The sequence below is a fragment of the Chenopodium album genome, chromosome 5 (assembly GCF_948465745.1).
Source record: "Chenopodium album chromosome 5, dcCheAlbu1.1, whole genome shotgun sequence".
NCBI lineage: Eukaryota > Viridiplantae > Streptophyta > Magnoliopsida > Caryophyllales > Amaranthaceae > Chenopodium > Chenopodium album.
In genome coordinates this window covers 62296242-62309157 of record NC_137838.1, presented here as the reverse complement: position 1 = coordinate 62309157, position 12916 = coordinate 62296242, and positions in this window count along the sequence as shown.

Here is a 12916-nt window from a genome sequence, read left to right as displayed (position 1 = left end):
AATATTGGAAGCTTCTACATTACAACTAAAACCTAACAATTTATCGTAGGAATTAAAATTGAAACAATTTTAAATAGCACACTAATAAATGACCTCCTACATTGAACTATGAATTAGACAACGTTAAACCGATATTATATCATAATTTTGATGAAAATAAAAAATTTAAAATTTAAAATATACATAATTCTTATTTATATTCATTTATAATAGTGATTAATTTTAAAAATGTACAAATTAAAAATAGATTTTATATAAACCGTGCATCGCACGGGTTCCAACCTAGTTTGTCAACTATATTTAAATTAATTGTTGACCTGTCAATAAGTAAATATAAAAAAAAATATAAACTTTTTTTTTAACACAACAAAGAATGAAGATATATTAATCAAAAGATTATCCTTACATTGAAAATATTACAAGAAAATTTGATGAAGGTAATCACATGATCACTTCCCATAACAAAAATCCAACAGTTCAAAAATAAAAATAAGGGGTAATTATACATTAATAGATATCTAAGCCACTCATGATTAGCACTAATTGAACATCTAAGCTGAAGGAAGTAGAAGACATCAAATAGCAGTAGCAAGATTGCCCATCTCCCTTTCATAAAGGTCCTTCACCCAATCTGGAACGGTGTAGTAAGTCTTATGGCCTATAGCCTATAGCCATATCATTCCCAACCCCCGCAACTTTGAGGGCAATGACATTGAGATCTCTGCGAACATGCTTAATCACCACCTCCTCAAGTTTTCGAATACTATTAGGAATGTCATTGATGGTAGCCGCAAGAAGATGATGAATGATTGGGTCTAAAGTGTCAAACATCACTTTTATGGCATCTGTGTAAAGCTCAACCTTCTTCATCTCAAAAGCATCTGCCATACCAAGAGCATCTCTAATTGCATACATTTCAGCAACTAGAGCAGTCACAACGTTGTACTTGCTTGAAAATCCCATGAACCAGGAACCATCCCATTCCTAATTACACCTCCACCCGCAGCAACACTGATCATCCTCTATGATCAATCAGTATGGATTCTCTTGAATCCAGGAGGAAGAGGAGCCCATTGCTGCTGCAAGGGGTTAGCAAGGCAAGAGCTTCTCAGGGACAGAGAGCAGGCATCATCAGAAGAGCCATGCTTTCCTGCAGCATGCAGGATTAGAGCTAGGGGCAGCAGCATGAGAGGAACTAGAACTTCCGTCAAACAGATAGGCAGAGGAAGCTACAATAGTAGAGCTCGAAGTAGAAGCCAAACCTTTTCCTTTGTCCTACAAAGCAAGTTAGTGCAGTGATAATCGTTATAGAATCTAGCAAAAATGGCATGAGCATGGAACATCTTTTTTTCAAATGTAGTGATGTTCCTACTTCTCCATAAATGCCAAAAAGCTACTACAAAAACCATTTTCCAATGAGAATCAAAACCAAGATTATAATTCAACCAATCAATCCAATCTAAATTTATGAAATGAATAAAATAAAACCACAAGGAATTTTAATTTTATCAAATATGTTATTCCACATATTATGAGAAGAAAAACAATCACGAAAAAGATGAATATAGGATTCCTCATACATAACGCACCTAGCACAACTCGGGCTAACCAAGGGTTAGAAAAGACTTATCTTTTGAGCCACAAGGAGAATAGTATGTAAACAATTCCACAACAACATCTTGTATTTTGCAGGAGCTTGAATTTTCCAAACACTTTTCCACGAATTATAGAATGAAGAAGAGATGCAATTATCTTTAATTAAATGATGGTAAGCAGATGTAATACTAAACACTCCATTAATTGGGCATTAAGTTGGGATTATTATGATATTGATAGTTTATTAATAATCACAACACCCCATTAGCAAGAACTATATTATGATATTGATAGTTTAAGAATAATGAAAGTTGGGATTATTATTTCTAATTTTTCCAATTTTAATCAGAAATAATTAAGGATAATTTTTCATATTTTTATCAGTAATAATTTCTCCTCCTAACTTGGCTTTGCTTTTACTCAATTTTTTGACATGGCATCAAAGATTGACATAGTATAGCAATCATGAAGATTAACTAGGCAGTCCCCCTCCTACAATAGTCACGAAACGAAAACTTTCATGAACATCACTTGCACCAAACAATATATCCATGACAACGTTCTTATCATCCTCTCGCCCTTTCCTGAGCATTCACATATGTACAAGCTAGTTTCCTCCCTCCTCCTAATAATAGTGTGAGATTGTGAAATTCTCCTTAGAGGAGTCATTCTCATTATTTGAATATATATAGGAATGTACAATCCTAAAGGTTTGAGAGTTACTCTACATAATTATACAAACATAATTACAAAATATGAAAAGGCATTGTTTCATATTCTATCACACCCCCACAGTCAAAGCGGGAGGAGGGCGTCGTTGAGACTGGTTTTGAAATCAATAAATAGTTGGCGAGGAAGACCCTTGATGAAAATGTCGGCATACTTAAACGACGAAGGAACATGAAGCCCTTTAACATGGCCGAGAGCTACCTTGTCACGAACAAAGTGAATGTCCATCTCTATGTGCTTGGTACGTGCATGATTCACTAGATTGCTAGACAAGTAAACAACAGAGACATTATCACAATAAACCAAGGATGCCTTCCGGAGAGGGCAATACAACTCGAGAAGAAGGTTCTGGAGCCAACATATTTTAGAAACAACGTTAGCAACACCGATATTTTGCCTCGGCACTGAAATGGGACAATGTAGCTTGACGTTTCGCAGACCAAGAGACCAGATTATCACCCAAATAAACACAATATCCGGATGTAGATCGCCGAGTGTCGGGGCAGCCGCCCCAGTCGGCTTCGAAGTAGGATAGAAGGCGCGTGGGTGCAGAATAATACAAGTGAAGACCAAGGTCCTGAGTGCCTTTCAGATACCGTATGATATGCTTAAGAGCATTGAAATGTGGCTCTCGCAAATCATGCATGAACAAACAAATTTGTTGAACAACATATGATATATCAGGTCTGGTGAAAGTGAGGTACTATAAAGCACCCGCAAGGCTCTTGTAAAGTGACGGGTCACTGACTAGGGGACCATCAAGTGCATTGAGTTTAGACTTGGTATCGGCTGGAGTGAGAACGGGTTTGCAATTGTCCATCTGAGCTTTGCGGATAATTTCCCCAGCATACTTACTCTTACTCAAGAACATAGTGTTGCTCATACGTGTCACAGAGATACCCAAGAAGAAGCTCAACAGACCTAAATCTGTCATGGAAAATTCGGACTGAAGAAGAGAAATGATGTCATACTTGAGTTTACCAAATGAGGCAGTGAGCACAATGTCATCCACATATAATAAGAGGTAAGCAACATTCGAACCATGTCGGAAGATGAACATGGAATTATCACTTTTACCGCACACAAAACCAATCTGTAGAAGGTAAGTTGCAAAGCGTTGATATTAAGCCCTAGGAGCCTGTTTCAGACCATACAAAGATTTTCGGAGCTTGCACACATAAGAAGGAACACAGGGATTTACAAAACCCGGGGGTTGGTGCATAAACACGGTTTCCTAAAGATCATCATGAAAAAAAGCATTCTTGACATCAAGCTGATGGATGGGCCAATCTCTCCTCGTAGCAATGCTCAAAACAGTACAAATAGTCGCCGGTTTAACCATGGGACTAAATGTTTCATCACAATCCACTCCAACCTGCTGAGACTTTCCATTCACAACAAGTCTTGCATTGTGTCTCTCCAAGTCACCATTATCCCTGTATTTGTGCTTATATAACCACAAACAACGGATAATATTCACACCATCCGGTCTTGGGACAAGATACCAAGTATGTTGTTTAGTAAGAGTCCAAAATTCCTCATTCATGGCGGCATTCCAATTCGGGTTAAGCATGGAAAGTTTGGGAATTTTAGGTAAGGAGGAGATAGATTGAACTAAGAGAATGTAATCATCAAACTTTGGATTCAATTTAAATATCCCATTTTTTGCACAAGTGGTCATGACATGAGAGGTTGGTGGAGTAGGCCGAGAATGAGGAGTAATCGGGGTGGGGTGGGGAAGTGATCCAAATTGGATCAAGGGAGACACAGAGCTGCTGGAGCTGGGTGGCAGGAGAGGCCGCAGGGGGCCCATGGCAGAAAGTTGGGAGCCACGGCCAGCCCGTGGTGTGTGTTGTGGAGAAGCATGGGAAGGATAGTGGAGAGGGGGGTTGGAAGGAGAGTGTTGTGGGCTGGGGCTTGTTGTGGGAATGGCCAAGGGTGATGGGCTAGCAGGTACTTGGGCTTGCACAAGAAGAGGGTTAAGTGAGTTAGAAGATTCATAGTCCATAAAATCTTGATCCTCTAGTTTGAATTATGGGAGATTGGAGAATGGAAAAATGTCTTCAACAAAAGTAAAAAGATTAGAGATAGTGATTTTATTAGAGTAAAGATCATAACATAAGTACCCATGATGGTTGTTTGGAAAACCCAAAAAAACACAAGGTTTGGAGCGAGGTGCAAGCTTATGAGGAGTAGTGGCACTAAGATTGGGATAGCATAGACAACCAAAAACGCGAAGATGATCATATGTGGGAACTCTACGATAAAGTATCTCAGTTTGCGTTTTGTTGTGTATGGCTTTGGATGGTAGGATGTTAAGGACATAGGCTACCATGTGTATGCTATAAACCCAAAAAGAAGGAGGAAGAGAGGCATGAAAGAGAATAGTGCCGGACATATTGTTTATGGTGCGTATAATTCTCTCGGCTTTCCCATTTTGAGAAGAGGCATGGGGACAAGAAAGACGAAAGACCATGCCATTATCCGTACAAAACTTGCGAAATGGAGAGCTGTCAAACTCACGTCCATTATCATTTTGAAAAGTTTTAATATTTTTTTCAAATTGAGTTTTAAAAAGGTCCGAAAATTGAGGAAAATGTCATAAACTTGGGATTTGTATTTTAGAGGAAACACCCACAAATGATGAGAGAAATCATAAAGTAAAACCAAATAATATTTGTGACCTAATTTGCTACGAATAGGAGATGTCCATAAATCCGCATGAATAATGTGAAAAGGAGAAAAAGAGACAGTATTAGAAGACATAAAAGGAAATCGTACATGTTTTCCTAAAGGACATGAGTAGCAGAAATAAGATTTATCTCTCTTATTACAAGTTTACAACTGATCAAATTGTTTTTCCTAAGAAAATCATGATAGAATATCCTCCGCATATTTACGTTGTGACAAAAATAATCCACCCTTATGTCTTGTCACTGCTATGCCAAGAAAATAATTAAGATGACCCAAGTCCTTCATAGCAAATTCCGAGCTAAGAAGGGACATAATAGAACGCCGCAGTTTATCAGAAGAAGCAGTAAGAATAATGTCATCAACATATAAAAGCAAATAAGCCACATTTTTCCCTTGGCGATAAATAAAAAGGGAATTGTCACTTTTACTATTAGTGAAACCAATAGAACCTCTTATACCACGCCCGGGGTGCCTGCTTAAGACCATATAAAGAGCCCCGCAATAAACACACATAATCAAGGTGAGTTTTATCACGGTACCCAAGGGGTTGATGCATATAGACTGTCTCCTGAAGCTCGCCATGTAGATATATTATAAAAATAACGTGCTGATGCATATATTATAAAAATAACGTGCTGGCGACCGTTTCGTGCCAATTTTCAACATTTGTGTTCATGGCACGGCCCACGTCCCACAAGTGGGTTGCCGTGCCGTGCTAGGCTCGTGTCACCCGCGTGCCGGCACAACCCATGCCCATCTTTACCAATAGTGATACATTGTGATAACTGAAGGAGTTATGTCTTCGATAAGTGCAATTACTAGATATATCAAGGATCACAATTATGGAGATAATTAGTTCATGTTATAGGGTTGTTAATGGTTGGTGCTAGATATGACAATTGATCTTTGGGCTAGTTGAGTAGTCCAAAGCCTTATATAATGGATCCTATAAGGTCACACACAAGAGTATTGGGTGAAACAAGTTAGAGGCCCATTATTGGGCCTCATGAGTTTATGACATGTCACATTGATTGTTGGGCTAGAATAGTTAGAAGATCTTGATGTATTTTGGGATAGACATTGATTTATTTAGAGATGTGATCTATAAATATAATCCATGCCTAGGGTTGTTTGACATAACAATTAACAGTTAATTGTGAACCAAGCAACAAACTCCTAAAACCCTAATTCTCTCTCTCTCCACTCAACCCTCTTTCTCTCCTCCCTGTTTGTACGGTCAGCCCCCTTGGGTGACGCGTGTGGTGGTTGTTTGGGTGGTTTGTGGTGTGCTCGTGACTCACATCTCCATCAAAGATTGATTGAAGTGTTCGATCATAACTAACTAGCTTTAGTGGAGGTTTGATCCGTGCTCGTGGACTTAGTAGAGGTATCACACGTGGGGTTCTTATTCTCCTTATTGTTCTTGCTCGATCATACGTGGAATCATGCTACAAAGGTATTAATTCTAATTCTTTATGTGTTATGCATGATCTTGGGATTAGGTGTTATATGAATGTGATTCATGTTTCCGCAATACGTACCTATAAACTCCTACAGTGGTATCAGTTAGCCTATGCATGTACATATATTGAATATTAATTCTTTGATAGTCCACAATTTTAATTCAATTAGGAGGAAGAATAATTTAATTATGGGTCAATTATTATTTTAAATGTGATTTAACAATATAGAATCATTAAAAGTTGTTTAATTTGCTCCAAATTAGCCATTAAAGATCTGAATTTTGCCCCTAAATCACTCGAAATTTTCGACCCACCCAACCCTAATTCCGAAAATTTCAAAACCCTAAACCCTAATTTGAGAAATTTGTGTTTTTGTTTTGATTTAATTCGATAGTTATGTGATTAATGAATTTAATCTGTTTGATTTCATGTTAAATTATGAATTTTCATGATCAAATTATTTAATTTAAGAGTTAAATTAAATTGGGGATTAATTTCATGAAGAATCCAAATTTCAAGATTGAATATGATTTAATTTTGAAATTATTTAAACCACATTAAAATTAATTTAATTTTAACAAAAATTGTTTTGTATTTATTTAAATTTAAATAAAAAAAAAGTTTTTTAAGCAGCGACAACCGCGGCTGGGTAGCATATCCATGGCGGCTGCTGCTGCAGGTGGTTCGGAGGGAGGGCGGGGTGGGGCAGCAGGTTGGGTCATCCAAGGGGCAGCAACAACAACACTGTGCAAGAACTGTGCGGCACTGCTGCTGCTGTTGTGCACCGCTGCAAGCGGCGTAGACCTCACGATGTACGGCCACCGTGGCCGGCTTCGGCTGGCCACACCACGGTGGCTGGTGCGCAGATTTCAAAAAAAAAATTATTTTATTATTATATTTTAATAAAAATCAGATTTCAAAATTAAAATTAAAGAGATTTGTTTTGATTTTGAAAAGATAATTAACAAAGTTAAAGTGGTTAATTTTGTTAAGTTTGGATAATTATGGAGCAAAAGATTATATTTGGATAATAATTGAGTTAATGAGATTATCCCATAATTAATTTTGGATAATAATTGATTTAAAATTATGTGATTGGCTAGGCAATTAGGATAGAATCTCCTAAATTAGTTAGGATAATCATGGGAAATAAATATAATTTATCTTCCATAATTAAAATATGATTTGATTCTATCTCTTACCTAAAATAAAATATATGATATTTTATGGTTGGTTAGAAATAATATGTGATATTATCTAATTGCAGTAATAAATTAAAAATATGAGATATTTTGGAGCCATGTTTCCTTAATTGTGAACATTTAACGTTGTAGTTTAGGAAAGCATGATGAGTGATTTATTATTTGGCACTTTATAATATATGATATTATTTATTGCTATATATAGACTAGTATGGCCCATAGATTCTAAATACGATCTGCGCATCGTTTCATATTTTTGTAATCTAAATACGATCTGCGTATCATTAAGTAATTTTTGTAATTTATTTTATTTTATTTAAGTAGTAGATAGAGTAGAATAATATTACAGGTTGCAGTTGATCCAAGAAACTAATGGAGTGGAGGCCCAAAGGAATAAGATGGATGATATCCATGAAGATTCAAGTGAGAGTATTTTCTGCTTTATTAGTTTTCTTAGGATTAAGGGGTCATACTATGCCATGTTTTATTTATGCATTAGTAGATTATTTATATTAGATTTATTTTATGTTGATTAATGATGCGCTAGAGTTCACTAAATAATCACAACATAATAAATCTAGGTCCTAATAATATGGAGGTTGTTTTTCCAATTGAATACCCAACAATCCTTAGATCATGAGTGATAGGTCGGCCTCCGCAGAGTGAAACTTGTTATCATAATTAGTTGTGGGGTAGATCACGTTCTACACATTTAATTGGTTGTACTCAACAAGGTTACCTAAAGCGTTTAGAACCTTGAATCTAAGGGTAATAATTAAACATGTGATGGTTAATTATTCAACCAAGAGTTGCAGGAATTGCAATTAGTAAAGAGTTTACTCAACTTGAAAATGTAATGCTTGATGGTAGGGCCTCATTCCGGTCAACTATTGCACAAATAAAGGATCTTGGAATCATTTAATTCAATTGGGATCAATTAATATTGAATAAAATGTTTTAAATTTACCTATTTAATTTGCTTAAGGTGCTTTAATTTAAACATAATTGAATTTTGCGTTTACTTATAAGTAACATGTCATTCTAATTTTATTATTATATCTCCTTGATTGAAAATAAAGTTGAGACACGTTCTCAAAAGGTTAAAAGATAATCCATAAACCTATATTCCAATTTTGCTAAGATGATTGTAAAAGGCAAGTTTTAGAAACCCATGTCACATGTCTAAGGTTGGTATTATTCAAAATGTTTGAGTAAAATGCCAACACATATTCATTTTGAAAAGTGTTTCAAGGGATAATGAGAAGGGAGGTACAAACCCTCTAAAAGACAAGTATAGAAGTCCAATAAAATCTCTTATCTTCAATGTAATTGAATATAAGAAAGTGATTGGAAATCCCTATGATTAAAAGTTGATCAAATGACATTATTCTTCATCCATTTCATATAGAGTTAAATGGTTGATTAAACTCTAATATGAATAATGATTGAATAAGACTTAGCAAAATCATGAAAAGTGCTTAAAGTAGTTAAGCAAAGCATCATTTTGAACCTAAGAGAAGTGTTCTAAGTGGCTCAAATGGGAAAGGTTTAGGAATATATGAGGATTGCATTAAGAAGTTATAGGCCAAGAAATGCAAACAAATTGATACTTTTCAAACCTAGAACTACTTACGTGCTAAAAGTTGTTATGAACAACAAATGTTTCAAATTAAATGGACCGATTCCAATTGATTAAAAACTACCTCATATAGTTGGAAGGTAAAAAGAATGAAAATGTTCCACTTTAAGAAGTATATTATAGAAATTGATTTAGCATATTGCTACTTCTTGGACATACGATGTCTTGTTTAGTTCACTCATTAAACAATGTGCGTGGTTGAACTAAAGAAAGAAGTTATGGCTAAGGGAGAAATAAATCTACAAGTTTACAAGCAAATGTTGCTACTTCACAAGTAGAATCTACAAGTCTGGAAGCAAAAGTTGCAACTTACAAGTAGAACTTATATTTCACCTACCTAGTTATTTACTAGAAATAAATAAATGTTATTCATTCTTGTCATTATCACAACATACCTATTCAATGTTAGTAATAACTAAGCATTGAAGATTCAAAAACATGGACTAAATGTTATTCTATGCTTCATTAAGTCATAGTATGTTTTGAATTGCTAAATAGGTTTAAAGTTCTATATGATAGAAATTATTAAACCATTTCTATATATAAATTGTCTCTAATATGTTAATTTATTCGAATGAAAATGAACATTTCATGTGGAAGATCCAAAGAGGTGGACTTTCAATATCATTAGATAGTGAATCTATTGATATATGTAATTATCATTCTAATTTGACTTTTTGACAAAGTCACCATTTAGAGAAATGATGATGCAAACTCGAGGTCGAATACATATCGATGTAAGAAAACCAAAGGTTCAAAGGCTTGAGACGGACAATTGATCGGGATAAGATAGGTCGTTAAGCTACCACCCTAACCAAATTAATCATTTATAATTCCTAAACTTACACTAAACTAGTTAGTGGCAAGTAAAGGGTCGAACCCAAAAGGACTAAGTGTATCAATTTGTGCTAATTAGACTACTAGGAAAGCTTGTGAGATAGAGAGAGGTTCAACTAAACACAACTAAGAACAAATAACTAAAACTAGGGAAAGTGGAATCCAATTACATGAATAACATCATACAATTAGATGAAAATGACCTTGATTAGGAACAATCAACACATTTAACTCACTCTCGCACAATTAAGCATGTTAATTATCCTACTAAACTAATTCACTCTTGTGCAACTAGCCTAGCAAAGGTATGGAAGAAATTAGGGCTCTCAACCAACTCACTCTCGCACAATTGATTGAAAGCACAATTGAGAACATAGAATCAATTAGCTAGAAATATTCTAATCCATAAAAGCATCATCCATACACAATAATCAAGAAACAATTCCAAACTAATCACAATCAATCATTCAATTTATTAACATAACCTTTCCCTAGAACAAAATCTAAGCTAACATAAAGAAAAAAGACATGGAAAACAAGGTAAAATAAGAATAAAAACAAGATTAAACAAATAAACTAATTAATCTACTCAAATCAATAAACAAAAAGCATAAAACTAAGAATTAAGCAAGAAATAAAGATGAGAGAAAGTTAGAAAATGCTCATTGAATAGATGAGAAGAAGTTCCACATAGTTGCTTCTTCAACCTCTCAAAAACTCCATGGAAATCCAAGCTTTCTCTCTCTACACTACTCCTAAACTAACCCTAAGAGAGAGAAAATAAAATTAGGCTAAACTAATCTAAAACTATCTAAAATAAAATTGTTGATTGAAAGTTAAGAGAAAATAACCCCAAAGGGGTATTTATAATATAAGTTAAATAAAAAAATAAAATAAAAGAAATAAACTAAAAAGAAATAAAACAAATAAAATAACTAAACTAAAAACCAATAAAAACAAAACTTACAATAAAATAAAATAAAAGAAAACGAAAATGGGAAAAGAAACCCCAAAACCCACTAAATTCCCCCCCAAACCCACGAAAACAATCAGACCCCCAAACTCCTTCCCTTTCGAATATGACTACTCACATTCTCCATCATCAACAGCAAACAATCATCACCGTTCATCAAAAATCATCATCAAGCATCATCACATCGCATCCGTTTGATTTTCATTAAAAGTCATGCGTAAAGCTCGTGATTGACCCACAATTGCGCGCCCGCACAGCAAGTCGCGCAAAGCTACTGTATCATTCTGTTTTGGACTCCAATTGTGTGTGCCTTCTGACAGGGATGCGCGGCCGCGAGTAGATGCTATGTGAGTTTGGGTGTTGGGCGAATTGCGTGGCTTAATTGGTGAGTAATTGGGTTGGAGTTTGGTGGTCGAATGTGGGTGAAGGGCTGGTGGTTGTTACGGGGGGGGGTGATTGGTGGTTCAGGTGGTTTTGTGAGTGGAGATTGCTGCGGTTTTGCGTGGCTGATTGGAGGTGGTGCGAGTAGGGTGAGGTGGCGAATTGGTTGCGGTGGTTTGCACGTGAGTGGTGTGACGGTGGAACAGGGGGTGTGAAATGGTGGTAGATTGAAGGTGAGTGGAATTGTTGCGGGGTGGTTTTTGGTGGTAGATTGAAGGTGAGTGGAAGGTGGTAATTGCTGGCGGATTGGTGGTGTTGGTTGGGTTGTTGTGAGGGAGCAGAGGGTTGGTTGTTGTTGGTGGTTCAGGGCGGTGTGGCTGTGTTGTTGTGAGGGAGCAGAAGGTTGGTGATGGTATGAGTTGCGGCTGGCAACATGGCTGCTGTAGGAGGCTGGTGGTTTGCGTGGTGGTGGTAGTGGCTGCTGTTAAGGGTGGCTGAAGGTGGTGATGGTTGCGGTTTATGGGAGCAGGGGAATCGTGTTTAATATTGAATTCGAGACTCCCTTTATGACTCAAAACTTGAGACACAAATATTGAACCTCGAACCTTGGACCTCCGAGCACAATCCTACACAAACCAAGAAAACCGAGAGAAATAGGGACAAAAATTAAAATAAAATAAAGTAAAATAAAACAAGATAAATAAAGTAAAATAAAATGCTAAAACTAAAGAAATAATAAAATAAAATAAAATAAAATAAAACAAACTAGAAACTAAAAGAAAATAAATAAAATGAGAGAAACAGGAAATTATTAACTAAAACTACAAAGATAAACTAAAAACTAATAAAAACTACTAAAATACTCAAAATAAAGATAAAAGGCGAGAATAAGCGAATAATAGAAATAAAGGATAAATAGGGTTAAATTATTGGAAAATAAGCCGGAAAACGACTCAATAAACACCCTAAAAGTGACATAAAAGTCACTTATCAACAATGAAACTTCATTTGTGATATGATCACTTGTGCTTAGTTAAAGCATAACTGTGAAAGTTTTGAAAAGTTCAAAACGTCCAGTGTGAAGTTCAGAATCAACTTGACAAGATAATAAATACACTACAATATGATTGTAATGATGAAAGTTTGAATCAAGACATTTACTTGGCAACACATTCAAAATATTGCGATATGATCGTAATAATGAGAAGTAAGCCAAGACCTTGATGAACATCCAAGAGTGCTGAAATCGTTTTACGACAGACTCCGAACGAAGACCTTGTGAAGTGTTTATGAAGGGAGCTATCAATATATATGAGATATATTCTAATAATGGATGAAAATTACCTATCTTCCAACCATTGTTCAAGAAATATACTTTTAAGATAAGCTACAAAACTAAACA